Here is a 15591-nt window from a genome sequence, read left to right on the forward strand (position 1 = left end):
GAAATATGTTTGTGTGTCTCTCTTTTGACTTCATTGCAAGGAGGTTATCGTCTTGCTTTCTGTATGACATTGTTTCTCTCCTTGTCTTGGAGTATTCCATCTATTATCCTTTGTAGGGCTGGATTTGTAGAAAGATATTGTGTATTCAGTTTTGTCATGGAATATCTTGGTTTCTTCATCTACGCTAATTGAGAGTTTGCTGGATATAGTAGCCTGGGCTGTCATTTGTGTTCTCTTAGGGTCTGTATGACATCTGTCCAGGATCTTCTGGCTTTCATAGTCTCTGGTGAGAAGTCTAGTGTAATTCTGATAGGTCTGCCTTTATATGTCATTTTACCGTTTTCTCTTACTGCTTTTAATACTTTTTCTTTCTTTTGTACGTTTGATGTTTTAACTATTTTGCGACGGGGGGAATTTTTCTTCTGGTTCAATTTATTTGGAGTTCAGTAGGCTTCTTGTATGTTTACGGGCATCTCTTTCTTCAAGTTAGGGAAGTTTTCTGCAATTTTGTTGAATATATTTACTGGCCATTTAAGTTGGGAGTCTTAACTCTCTTCTATACATATTCATTTACATTTACAGGAGGCTGCAATTGAGGGAATTCAGCTTTTAAAAGATTTGGAGTTTTATAGTGGAGGGATATTTTAAAGATACAGGACTTTCAATCTGAATTTGTAAAGACTGTGGAGCCTCTAAAGTACTTTATGTTTTCAGTGTAAGATCATAGAAATGAATGAGATAAAAATGTTGTGGCTTAATGGAGTTGTATTTGTGTGTGAAGTTGACAAGGAGTCATTTATATTAGTTTTAGGTCGACTTGACACCAGCAGAAGATATCTGGGGGGAGGGAGGATCTCAATTAAAAAAGCATCTCTGTAACATCTGGATATAGTCAAGACTTTAGAGAACTTTCCTAATAAGTGTTTGATGGGGGAGGACTCAGGTTTTGTGATTGGTGCCATTCCTCAGCTGATAGTTCTTTGTTCTATAAGAAAGCAAGCTCAGCAAGCCATGAGAAGCAAACCAGCTAGCCAAACCCCTCAATGGCCTCTGTATCAGCTCCTTACTCTAGGTTACTGCCCTGGTTACGTTCCTGTCCTGGCTTCCATTCATGATAAAAAGTGATATGGAAACCTAAGTCAAATAAATTTTTTTCCAAAATTTTGTTAGCCACGGTATTTCATCGAAGCAATATTAATCCTAACTAAGATACCTTCATATACAGCAGAATCCTCTCACTCTGTGGCCCCATTCATTCTGTAGCACCATCCTATGGAAGCTTGGCCCTGTTAAGTACACCGTTCTTTATTGAACAGGCATATACAGGAATGATTTTTTTGAGAGCTGAAAAATGTTAACAGAGACTTGACACTCCTCTGTAGGATTTCCTGATATCTTAGGGCTCCAGCCCAGAAGAAATTTGATCTCCATGTTTGTTGACCATCTCAAAAATGGAACTATACTCAGCCTGCTGCCCACAGGTCTTCCTCATTCCTTTCCCTTGTTGGGGACTCCTTATTGAAAGTTAAGTGCCTGCTCAGTTTTTCATCTTCCTCTTAACTTCTCCATACACACCTGCTTATCTCAGCTATTCAGAGCCTGACTCTGCTCTCCAAGTTCACTACAGATCCCCTGGTCTCTACCCAGAGTTTCTGAAAGCTTCTACACAAATGGGTTAATGTATTCTTTAGATAGAGGCTCAGATGTTTGTCCTTAGATTGTCCTTAGGCTGAATGAATATTTTGATGACAGCTATTGACATCTTCTTGTGAGGGACTGAACTTACTTCATTCCATATTTGGAACCTCTCAGTTTGCTTCTCAGCAGTCCATGCACTTCCAACTAGATAGAAATGCAGAGGAACAGAAGCCTAAACTTCTTGAGTATGATAGAAAACCTGTGACAGGGAAAATTATATTCTAAATACCAAGTTTGGGGAATGTTCATTGAAATGAAAGCAAAGGAAAATACAATACAAAATCCAACTCAAGGTGAAGAAAGCTCCACTAGCGTGTGGCATGGTAGCAAAGCATTTGCTGAAATTTGTGGGAATAACCTGGGGTCAGTTCCCAATAGTGACATCAAAGAAACAAATGCAAGAAAATGAAATACTTTTTGCATATCTAAAATTTTTGAGACAGATTTTCACTGTGTAGCCATGTCCTAAAACTACCTCTGTTGACTAGGCTGGCCTCAGAGTTACACAGATCTGCTTGCCTCTATCTCCCTAGTGATAGCATGAAAGGCATTTACTGTCAACACACAGTTCACATCATAATTTTTAACAGGTTCTCACTATAAAGTTTTGTCTGTGCTGGAACTTCCAGCAAAATATATGTTTTGTTAGTTTTTATTTTATTTTAAGTGTATCAGTGTTCTGTCTACATGTATGTTGGTATATCATGTGCATGCCCTCTAGAAGAGGAGCACATACTCTTAAATACTGAGCCATCGCTCAAATCTCAAATAAGTCTTTTAGAAAAAGGCTAAGAGGAAAGGTGAAGGAGCTGGGAGAGAGGTGCTAGGATTTTTGGGGGTATGTTATTGGGATGTAAAGTGAATAAATAAATTAATGAAAAACAAAACATTAAAGTGTCCTTCCTCTGATCAAGGTCCTCTCAGAGAATGGGCGTCTCCATCATGCCCTCTTTAAGCTTCAATCTGGTCAGACCTGTGAGTTGTCCTTCCTAAATATGAATTACAAACTTCTTAGTTTCCAAGAATCAATCAGACAAGATTGCATACATTCATAATTTACCCAATAGCAAAATGGACATAGTTATGACCTGTGAATACCATAACGTTCACTCAAGTCATATTTTCTGGGTCACTGGGGGCCTCTCTTGTTGAGAAAATATTGGGACGTATGAGACATGATTTTTATAAGCTCATGAGGTGGGTAAAAATGCTTTCCATCAAGCCTAACCACCAACCATTTTCTCATGGTTGAAGGAAACAATCAACTCTCTAACCCCAAATTGGGTTCTTATACTCACTGTGTGTGCATTCATTTTCACCCACATACAAAATAAATGGAATGCAATCAAAAATTTGTTCTGGGGCTGTTCTAGTCTCAGAGCATTAGACACACATGGTAGACACATTTATATTCAGGCAAAACACTCACACATTAAATAAAATCAATAAATCAAAAATACCACTAAATAAAAAGGCAGAGATAGAGGGAGACATTCGATGTCTTCCTCTGACTTCACTATGTCCAAGTACGTGGTCATGCACACAAGAACACAAACACATGCACACACACACACACACACACACACACACACGTTAATAGCAGCAAACTCATGTTAATATTATTATGGTGCACACATATATACCTGTGTTCAGGTGGAAGGATTAATGTGAGGAATAGATGTTATATAGTTTTTAAAAGATGGTTGTATCACAAAGTCTCTTCCCCAACAGGTCCTGAGGCTGAGCCTAAATTGCTGAGTCTGGACCATTGTATTACTAAATTAATCCTGTTCAGGGACATAGCAAACAGAACGAACACATGAGGTAGAAAGGGGAAAGGATAAAAAAGACAGACAGCTGCAGGGGTAAGGACAGAAATGAAAAAAAGTGGAAGGGAGATGACCAAAAAGTACAGAAGACTGAGTACATGTCTGTAATCACAGCAGATGGGAGTCAGATTACTATGAGTTTACCTATACAGTTAAATCCTGCCTTAAAAGTGTGGTTGTCGTGGTGGTAGTGGTGGTGGTGGTGGAGGAGGAGGAGGAGGAGGAGGAGGAGGAGGAGGAGGAGGAGGAGAGATGACTCAGTGGTTAAAAGAACTGACTGCTCTTCCAGAGGACTCAGGTTTCATAACCAGCACCCACATGACCCCGTACAATTCTTTGTAATTCCAGTTTCAGGGGATTGGGTGCTCTCTTCTGGTCTCTATGAACATTGTACACAGATGGTTCACAGACGTGTGTGTGTGTGTGTGTGTGTGTGTGTGTGTGTGTGTGTGTGTGTGTTTGTCTGTGTAATGTGAGGAACTCCACATTCCAAGGAAGGACCAACAATGCCCAGTTCTGTCCTCTCACAGATTTGAGATGTGGTGAGTATTGTGACTTTCCTCACCTATAATAATGAATGTCTATCTGATGCATTGCTATGATGATGTCTACAGTTATGACTGACTTATTTCCTTTTTGTTGTACTAGGGATTGAATTTAGTGCCGCCTACATTTTAGACAACTGTTTAGACTGTGTCACTGAGCTATGTACTCAGCCTTTCACTAGAATTCTAGGCAGGTGATCTACAACTGACCTACACTGCTGGACCCCTCTAAAACTTACCTATGACAGGATCTAATTAAATTTTGTATGCAGTTCTTAAACTTGAGATCCTTCCTCTCAGTTCCCCAGTGCTGGGATTCCTGGGTATGCTTTACCTGACGTGGTCCTGTGTTCCTTCTTAGTTCACTCCCAGCACATTTGGAGAAAGGCATTTTCCAAACAGAAAAAAAAAATCCCAGGTGCACACTATAGGTAGAAAGGGCAGAACAAAACTTAACTCTTTCCACCTAACAAAGTTTACCCTTCAAAGAAATCACATAGAATCAAAAAGAAAAAAATATCACTCAGACTTAAGTAATATCCATCATTTTAAATCAGTTTTATTTTTAATAGCTTGGGAGGGAGGACCCGAGATATCAGTGAGTAGTAAAGGAGAGAACAGAGAAGCTAACATCAAATTAGGGGACCTTATTTTATGGCCATTTGCTTTGTCAGACTTGTGAGTTGAAAGTAAAATTTTGTGGGAAAAGGCAGGGTATTGAGATAGGTCTTATGGACCCAAGGCCATACATTTGCAATGCACCCTACCTCAATCCCCCTGCTTCAATCTTCCTCATTTTGAAATCACAAAGATGAAACACCACACTTGGCCTATGAAATAGACTATTGGACATACTCTGTGGACCTCTGAAAGACCTCTCTACCAGGAAGGCCCATGAATAGGTAGGTCTTCAAAACTCTTAATGAGATTCAATTCCTATAGATACCTGAAAAACTCCAGCACTGGTGCCTTCTCCTGACACTGAGAACTTGAGATTAGGGCGACAAGGGCTCATGTGGCCACACCAACCTCAGTAGATACTGTGTAACAAGTTCCACAGACTGAGGTGTTAGATTCCAAAGAAAGGAGGTCTCCTGGAACCGGTTGCGGAACTCTCTAGGATAAAAATATTGAGCTGTAGTTCTTATGGCAGTTTGTTGCTTTACTTTCTTCTATTCCTTTTCTATATTTATGAGATGTTCTTGATAGCCTGGGCTAAGATTTTAAGTGAGAAAATTGGATGAGAAGGCACCCTTTGAGTTGGGGTCACTAGCCATGACCTTTTCTCCAAGAGATCCAGTGCTTTGCTTCATAATCATTTACATAATTACAAAATAGTACTTTGATGGAAATCCTCCCAACAACATATGAACTTACATGGCTATAGTATGTAATTGAGGTGGACTCTGACATTTTGATATAAAAAGTATTGTTTTTAAGTACAGTTTTAAATTGAATTTCAAGGACTTTTACTAAGACAGGAGCTACATGTTAGAAAAAGTTTACCCATGGAAATTTATTAACTTGTTCAGGACCTACAGGTCATAACCAAGTGCCCCTGAAAATCTTTTGAACCCATTCCTGGAAGTTTGCTATTAACTATAAGTGATTTTTTTTTGTACTTTGTTCGGTTAAGTGATAATGATGTTGTTTATTTTATTTGTACTTAATTCTTTGAACCCACTATTTAGAAATTGTAATACCAAAATGTTTTCTATTTTCTTGTGCCAGATGATAATTGTTCTTTGTAGCTGCTCCAATGAACACATCTTTTAGAATTGTAATACCTGTTTTTCTTGCACAAAAGCCCCAGTTTGAAGGCTGCAAAATACATTCAGATTCAAACCTCTGTGTTTGTTTCTGGTTGTCGCTGCCAAATCCTTACTCACTTAGTCTACGAAGGACCAACATCCCAGGAAACCACACACAAGGCTGGGGTGGCATCATATAACATACTCTTTATCTTTAGCTTGGGGTAAGCTGTAAAAGAGCTAAACTCTCTAATGGAGATGAGGGTGGACTGCACCTAAGGCTGAATTGTTCATCACTTTTTGCAGTATTGTTACTTCCTGGTGCTTGCTGAGAGCTACTCTCCTGGACTCTAAGCTACACTATACTTACTTAATACAATCTACTCACCTTCCATACATAGTCATGTAGTATGCATATATTGTGTTAACATGTTCCTGCTCATGACTATGAACATGCAAACATGCATACATTATACTCACATATAATACATGCACACATACATCTATGTATAGATCATTTTCCTGGCATGTACAAGGGTCTGAATTATATTCCACACATAGCAGAACACACCTACACACACACACACACACACACACACACACACACACACACACACATTTCTCTTACCCACTAATCCTCTCAGTCACCTAATAATCATGCATTACCACGCCTTTACTATTTAAAGGGGACATCAGAGGGATTAGTATTCTGTTTTGGTGAGGAATACTAGTGTTGGCATAAGTGTATAAGCCACTTAGGGTGGAGGCCCAATATATAGTCTAGACTGACTTCAAGCTCAAAGCTAACCCTCTGCCTCAAAATTCTAGGGTTAAAGGTGTGAGTTATCATGTTTAGCATGTTATTCTAGAACTAGTAGTTCCTGGGAAACACTGTCAAGTAAAATTCACTGGCATAGAAGTTTCACTGGCAAAGCTCTGTGAATCATGTGAGTCTCCTTAGTTTATAATATGACTTGATTGATTGGCTGATTGCTCAATAACCATGATGATGGGGCAAGTTCTCTGAACCTAGGCCCAATAGCACAGACGAGTTATAATGCTGCTCTTCAGGAGGAGAGGGAGGAGGCAAGAAGATCTGAAGATCAAGGTCTGCCTGGGATGCAATGTGAGTTCAAGCCCTGTCTGGGAAACTGTCTCCCAATACTAATTCTTAAAAATATGATTCTACACTGATGTGCATATGGGAAATGTAATATGACCTAGTTTATTTTAAAGAGGAGGAGAAAGAGAGAGGGAGGAGGAGAAAAACAAAAAGAGGCACGAATGAAATTGAAAGGGAAATGAAGGGTGTCCAAGAAGAAGCAAAGGTAGAGAATGGGGTAGAGATGACATCAGTGCATTCTCTCATTGTATAAAATTAACAATAATTTCATTGCTTAGTTTTTGAAATTACAGTATAATTACATTATTTTTACCTTTCTTTTCTTCTTCCAAACAAAATAATATTTTTAAAATTAAGATAACAAAATATGCTAGAGAGAGATGGCTTAATGATTAAGAGTACATAGTACTCTTGTAGAGGATCTGAGTTCAGTTTCCAGCATCCACATTTCCTGGCTCTCAACTTTCTACAGCTCCAGCTCCAGGGCATCTAATGTCATCATCTGGCCTCTTCTGAAACTGCAGTTTTGTGTGTCAGGTTATACACCCCACACACAAACACACAATTAAACTGAATCTCTAGTCTTATGCAGTGGCTTTAATATCAGCACCTGGGAATCAGAGACAGGGGGATATTTGATGAGTTCGAAGCCAGCATAGTTTACATATTAAGACCTTGTCTCAAAAATAAATTTTTATCAAATTTAAAAAATTGAGGGCTGATGATATATCTCAGTGGTAGGTCACTTCTGCATATATGAAACCCTAAACAGAAACAAAAAGTACAAAGGGAAGGAGAACTCTTAGAGGACAGTGTTGTGAGAAGGCATTATATAAGAAGATTGATGCTATAAGAAGGGGCATGGGAGGCTTTTAGGCCACTTCATAAATGTGGATGCTATCCTTTTCCTCTCTCCTTCATTCACTCTGGATCTGACAAGGGCCCACAGAAGATTATATTAACTGTATGAGGGATCCAGAGAAAAGATCATCCTACCTGTGCCCTGGACTCAGGTAAGTTCATGGTGAGAACTACCTTCTGTTTCATAGATATCTGGGTTTGGATCTTGGTGAACAGGGCCTCCAATTTCTCCCACTTGGCTCCTGGTAAATGTGGAACAATCCTGGCAATGATTCATAGGGGTGACTGTATGCAGGCAAGAGAAAGAACCTTCAGGTTAGCTAGATATGCTGGCTGCAGGACATTAAGTACAGAGTAATGCCTGCCCAGGAGTCCTTTCTGCATATCCATCTGCCTAAACAAAGATCTTGATTTATTCCCTGGCTATCTCAGTTCCCAGAATAATTGAAATCACATCTACACTAAGAGAGAACTGGATTCAATCCTGCCAGGTCTTGCCCTTCATTTTGTTTTATTTTACCTATCATGTGTTTCATTTTTGCCTCCTACCCCATCCTCTTCAGCTACTTGACTTCCTTCTTCACTCTATCTCTTGCCTTATTCATTTCCAACCCCCATCTCTTTCACTTTGTAGCCCAGAAAATCCTGGTGGAAATTGTAAATGAACTGTCCTTTGAAGAGTCTTGACTGTGTCTTCACTTACTCGGTACATTCTGGCCACCTTCTTTATAACCAGATTCTATTTCTGGGGAACAGGGAACATAGAAGAACACCATTTACTATCTATAGAGAAGGTTCCAGTATCAAAAGATATGGTGAAGTGACAGTTCAGGAGACAATATAAGGAATTAGATGAGTCCATGGGAAGAGATGTAGGGGCAGAAGGAGACTATCAAGAACTGATCCAGGGTCTTAGTAAAAAGGATATGCAGCTAATGAAAGAAACCACCTCCAAATGAGAAGAAGGAATGTGGGTTGTTAGGTAAGGAAGACTGTTCTGGCAGAAATGTCATCACGGATGGTGAGTAGAGAGTGACACATAACCCAGCAAATTCACAGAACTGGAAGGTGTTAGCATTGAAAAATATACCAGTGTTGAGAGCAACAAAAAATTATCTGAAAAGCATTTCACATCTAGATAGACAGCTCAATGGTTAAGAGCACTGGATGCTATTTCAGAGGATGAAGTTGGTTAATTAACACTCTCTTTCAGTAACTCATAAATTGCTCTAAATATATAAAATCTTTCCATAGCCTATGAGTCATGGCAGACTTCTGTTGCATAGGCACATTCACGCAGCTAATAAAAGTAAAATTAATTAAATGGGCCCAGAGGTAGTTCTGCAGGTCAGAACTGTTCCTCAAGACAGATTTTTGTTCCCAGAATTCACATGGGTTTATAACCTCTGTAACCCTGGTTTCCATGGATAAGATACTTCTTTTCACCTCTGTAGGTTGCTGCATGCCCAAGGTAAACAGAAATAGAGTCAGGCACACACAAATGTATACATAAAATAAGATAAATAAAATTTTTAGAGTGAATTTTTTAAAATAATGCAACATTTCTTTATTTATTTATATAATAAAATGATAGTTTTTAGGTAAATAAGGACTAATTAATGAACCAAGAATTTATCGATTTTTAATAGATACCATTTTATCAAAAAATTTCCTATATTCAAGTGAAAAATGAACAACCAATATTTTAGTTCAAAACTATATAATGTACTAAGATATATCCAGAAATTTTAAGTACCAAAACTTTAATAAATCGTGTTACTATATATTATTGCATTTCAATGTGCTTTTATATTTTTTTCTTTTTTCTTTATTTTGGCTAAGTATCACATAAAAATGCAAATCATTAAAAGTAAAAGGATTAAGTTCTAAAGTTTCATACTTGCAAGTAGTAGGAACAATGTAGGGAAGTAATCTCCTCTTCTGAGAAAGAAGTTTTGGTAGGGAAATCTGTTTATATCCATTGAGTTTTGCTTTCAGACTCACTTCAACAAATACTCCCAGCATCTTGAAGGTTCCAGTGTTCTCATGTGGACTTCCAGCTCATGGTCTTCCTACACCAGCTGCCAAGGGGTTGTTACAACTACTTAAGGTATGGGCTGCTTGTCTTTGCCTTTACCCTTGTTTTAAAATCCAAATTGTAGGAAAAGCAATGGAACATTCTGTTAAAAAGAGTAATTTATTAGATATTTTTAACATTGGCATCTGAAGTTGTCAAAACGTAAGGGACACATGATATTGAAATAATTGTAACAACTATTGTATTCTAGTTAAATACTTTTAAAAAATGCTGACAGTATTGCTGAAATTTACCAAAACAAACAAACAAATGCCAGCCCTTCTGACAAAAATGACCAATCTTGGTTAATACATAACGAAAATCTTCATCTGAGAATTTTCCATTTAGTAAGAAAACCAGTGGATGACTAATTCACAGGACTCTTTTTCACTAACAGGCTCCCGTGATTAGATTTTTTTAATGTATTTAGAAGTTTTTCTTAATTGGATAATTTTTATTTACATTTCAAATGTTATCCCCTTGCCTGGTCTCCTGGCCATAAGTCCCCTATCCCATCTGTCTTCCCTTCTTCTATGACAGTGTTGCCCTCCCCAAACACCCCCCTTCTGGCTCCCCTAACATTCCCCTACACTTTGGGGGTCCATCCTTGGCAGGACCAAGGATGCCCAACAAGGCCATCCTCTGCCACATATGCAGCTAGAATCATGGATCTGTCTGTGTGTACTCTTAGGATGGTGGTTTATTCCCTTGGAGCTCTGGTTGGTTAGTATTGCTGTTCTTAAGGAGATGCAAACCCCTTCAGCTCCTTCAAACCTTTCTCTAACTCTTCCAATGAGGACGCCAATCTCACTTCAATGGTTGGCTGTGACCATCTGCCTCTGTAATTTCCATGCTCTGGTAGATCCTCTCAGGGGGCAGTTAAAACAGGTTCCTGTCAGCATGCACTTCTTGGCATCAGCAATATTGTCTGGGAATACAGGCTAGATCCCCAGGTGGGGCAGGCTCGGACTGGCAATTTGTTCAGTCTCCATATCTCCTCCTATGAACATTTTTGTTTCCCCTTTTAAGAAGAACTGGAGCATCTATACTTTGGCACATGTGGTCTGTGGATTGTATGTTTGGGTATTTTGAGCATTTGGGATAATATCCACTTATCAGCGAGTGTATAGTATGTGTGGCTTTTTGTGATTGGGTTACCTCACTCAGAATGATATTTTCTAGCTCCATTTATTTGCCTATGAATTTCATGAAGTCATTATTTTTGACAGCTGAGTAATACTCATTGAGTAGATGTACCACATTTTCTGTATGCAGATAAACCCTAGCTAGACTAACCATAGGGCACAGAGAGTATCCATATTAACAAAGTGAATCTTTAAAATTAAAAAAAAAGTTTTCAGAATCAGATGTGTGTAGTATGACTTAAACCACAGCACCTCAGATATAAAATCTAAATGATGAGTGCAAAGGCATTCAATCTGCATTCCATGAAATCTTTTCTCAAAAACAAAAACAGAAATATTTGGTTTCAGAGAATACCTAAAAAAAGGTCTACTCCAAATGAGAAGATAAACACACATATGTATATATATACACAAAAACACACAAACAGACAAACACAGCCACAGAGACAGAGACACAGACACACATAGCCACACAGAGACATAAACACAGATATATACAGAAACAGACACAGGCATCACACACATACACACACACACACACACACACACAGAGAGAGAGAGAGAGAGAGAGAGAGAGAGAGAGAGAGAGAGAGAGAGAGAGAGAGAGACATTCAATAGGAAGAACACCTGACACATGATAGAAGAGAATACAATTTAGATTCTGAGGTTGTTGTTCTCTGTAAGATAATCTGATCCCCAAAGAAGAGATGCTGAGTAATGTCACCAGCATAAAATAAGTGTAGTAAACAGAATCACAGGAACAAGAGAGAAATGTGTCTGTCAGGGGCAGATGGAGGGGAAGATAGGAAGTGTCCCTCATTGAGTAGAGATTTTTTGTTATGTCAAAAATATTCTTCAGATCAACTGAGGAACAATTGGAATATGTTTCATGAGACGAATCACAGCTGTTTTCACCCGAGTAACTGAGTACTGAGATCAGCACTGGCCAATGAGTGATTCCATGCATCAAATGTAAATAAATAATATATCGATAGTTGGAAGGTGTTTTATTAAGTTGCTTGGGAAATAAAATGAAGATGTTGACAACTGAGTGCATAGGTTTTCCATCCTCCTGTTCTCGTGTGGAAGGTTATTTCTTCAGAAATCTCAGGGAAGTATATTGTCAAGCTATCACTTCTGGTGTGCCATCAATTAAAGTAGGAGACCAGAATCATTGGAAGGATATTTTGAGGCTTTCATTCAAGGGAAAGATGAATGCTCTGCAGTATTTGGTGGAAAATCTCAGTCTCTATGGTCTCTTTGATCCTTTCTGAGGTCTTTTAGTACTATGTGTTCCTGAAGCCTTTGAGCTTTATCACCACAGAAAAGTAAAGTTGCCAAATGACTTTAATCCATCTTATACAAACTTTATGATTAAACATATCAAGTTTCTTGAATCCTTAAGTCATTCTACATACTCTGGAGCTCTGATATACCAAGCAAGTGCTCTGTTACCAGCTCCTTTACTAGCCATTATCTTTTTTTCTTGTCTGTCTGCCTGTTTGTCTAATATATATATATATATATATATATATATATATATATATATATATGTATATATATATATACATATATATATATTAGATATATATAATTTTGAATATATATTTGAATATATATATATATATATATATTAAAAAGCTGGTGCTGTCCTCACATTAAGGTTTGATATTGAGAAACCACAGAAAATCTGCCTTGAAGGAGTTATCTTCACTCAGATATTACATATTATTTAGACTTGTATTTATTATTTTAAAGAATTTTATTATATATAATTGAGGTCTACCAACTGAAGAATGGAAACAAAAAATGTGGTTCATTTACAAAATGGAATACTTTTCAGCTATTAAAAACAATGACCATGAATTTTTCAGGCAAATTAATGGAACTAGAAAATATAATCCTGAGTGAGGTAACCCAGACCCAAAAAAACATACACTTTTCCTAGTCCTATATGCACAGGTTTAAAGATAAATAAATCAGAGAAACCCCAAAATTCCCAAGTCCTACAGTAATGCCTCTGAACAATTGATCCAGGCTTTTTGCACAACACATGGCTCAGGCCTGTGCCTAGAATGGAGAATAGAGCACCCAGGGGTCTCCTGAATGCTCATTCACAGACTGATCCAATCCTTGTTACTTGACAGGTCCTCAGTGTTTACATGTATGGGATAATCTTAAATAGCTCATAAATTTACGCAATACCTTTTGCCTCTTTACAGGGCATATTTTAGATTTCACCAATCAAACAACCATACAAGTTACAGGATGTTAGCAAGGCTCCTCCTTCACTGTGTCCTAATTTTCCCCACTATGATTTCCATTTTACACAACTTTAAACATTTCATACAGCACAGCAACTCACCTGAAATCCAGAGGGTTGCTGTAATTTGCCTATCCCTCTGTCTCTTTCACTTCTACTCAAAGTACCTGCACTTAAATATCTCTCCAAACTTGAAATACAGTGCCCCTCCCACACTTTGGCTCCTCCCACCATGCAGCTATTCAAATCAATTATCCTTATCCACCCTTTGGTGCCATACTGGTTAAAGCTTGAACTTTTAGAGCTTTAATTTTTGTTGTCTCTTTTATTTAATTTAACTTTTTAAAGATTTGTTTATTTTATGTATATGAGTGTTGGGAGCGCTTATAGAAGGCACTGACATCTAGTGGTCGTTTGTGGTTTACAACCATTATAGCCTTGTCCCTGGCCTTCCTCTGGCATTTACAAGGCCAGGGTGATATGCATGTTAATAAGGTATCTCATACTCCACCAATCCCCAGAGGACAAATTTACAGCCACTGTCTGTTTTGTACTTAATGCGAGTGCCTTTGTTCCCTGGGGTCCCTCGTATCAGGAATGAGGTGTTCCTGCAATAAAGGCTGCAAAACGGTGTTGTGCCTTCCTTGCTGGTCGAGGTGGGCACTACATAGGAGTACACTGTTGCTCTCTTCAGACACACCAGTAGGGGGCATCAGATCCCAAAACAGATACTTGTGAACCACCATGTTGCTGCTGGGACTTGGCCTCAGGAATTCTAGAAGAGAAGTCAGTGTTCTTAACCTCTGAGCCATCACTCCAGGCTTTAACTTTATCTTCCACTTATTCACTTTACATCTTGCTCACTTCCTTCCTTCCCATCATCCCTCCCACAATCCCCATCCCCATCCTGCACCTTCCATCCCCATGTTCTCTGAGGAGGTTGTAGGTCTACATAGGTATCTCCCAACCCTGACACTTCAATTTTCTCCAGTAATATGTCCTCTCCCACTGAAACAAGACAAGGCAGCTGAACTAGAAGAAGATATCCCACATACAGGGAACAGTTTTGGGGATAATTTTTCCTCCAGTTATTTCAGACCCACATGAAGAACAAGCTGCAAATCTGCAACATATTTGTGGAGAGGCCTATGTCCAGCTTATGGACATGGATGGAGGTACAGTCACTGAGAGCCCTAAGCATCCTGAAAATCTTTCTTCACATTGACTGAGGATTAAACTTAACCACAAAATTGAGCACACATTTAACCAAATAGGATCTTGTGAGCCTATTGCCCCAGAATTGTCTATGATCTGGTGAGATCCTGGGAACAACTTCAATATTTTCTGGAAAAAAAATACGAAGTAGACCAAAAAACAATACTGTGTTTCAGTGTCTTTTAATTAGTTTGGCTAAGGGTTTGCCTGCCTGGTCGATTTACTCAAAATACCATGTTTCGTTGATACTTTATATTTTTTCTCTTTGTTTCTAATAGCTTGATTTCAGCCCTAAGATTGATTATCTCCTTCAGGAGGAGTGCCTGTTTATTCTTACACATTCCTAGCTATAGCACCATTCAGCCAGAATATCATCTGTGTGCATATATCCTGTGTGCATATCTTTAAAGAGAAATAAATTAGGGAAGTCCCAAAGCCCCTTCCTCATATATAAAAGCCTTTCCATCAACCACCATCTCTAGGGATCCAGGGATGATCAATATATAGACATCCATAAACATAAACCACTGTATCAGAAAATTCAAAGATAAAAAACACATGATCATTTCATTAGATGCTAAGAAAGCATTTGACAAAAATCAACAGCCCTTCATAATAAAAGGCTTGGAAAGATCAGGAATTCAAGACCCATACCTAAACACAGTAAAAGCAATATACAGCAAACCAGTAGCCAAAGTCAAACTAAGTGGAGAGAAACTTGAAGCAATCCCATGAAGATCAGGGAGTAAACAAGGCCCCCTTTCTGCCTACTTATTGAATATAATACTCAAAATACTAGCAAGAGCAATCAGACAAAAAAAGTAGGTCAAAGAGACACAAACTAGAAGGAAAGAGTCAAAATATTACTATCTGCAGATGATATGATAGTATACTTAAGTGAACTAAATGAACCCAAAAGTTCAGCGGAGAACTGCTAAGCCTGAAAAACTTCAGCAAAGTGACTGGATATAAAATTAACTCGAATAAATCAGTAGCTTACCTCTACTCAATGAATAAACAAGCTGAGAAAGAAATTATGTATTAACCAAAGGTATTAACCAAGCTATTAACCAAATATAATTAA

General features: G+C 38.3%; 2 pseudogenes across 1 annotated transcript in view; both read right to left on the reverse strand.

Moving 5' to 3' along the window:
* The window catches only part of LOC148007248 (sulfotransferase 2A6-like), a 78721-nt pseudogene extending 65251 nt beyond the window's left edge, over positions 1-13470 (reverse strand). Inside the window, exons 1-2 of the transcript XR_015643912.1 lie at positions 13395-13470; positions 9708-9987 (exon numbers count right to left, since the gene is read on the reverse strand). The product of XR_015643912.1 is annotated as a sulfotransferase 2A6-like (transcript). The remainder of the gene's footprint in view (positions 1-9707; positions 9988-13394) is intronic.
* The window catches only part of Ncl-ps3 (nucleolin, pseudogene 3), a 421287-nt pseudogene that overhangs the window by 113853 nt on the left and 291843 nt on the right, over positions 1-15591 (reverse strand).

This window comes from Rattus norvegicus, chromosome 1 (assembly GCF_021556685.1).
Source record: "Rattus norvegicus strain SHRSP/BbbUtx chromosome 1, alternate assembly SHRSP_T2T, whole genome shotgun sequence".
NCBI lineage: Eukaryota > Metazoa > Chordata > Mammalia > Rodentia > Muridae > Rattus > Rattus norvegicus.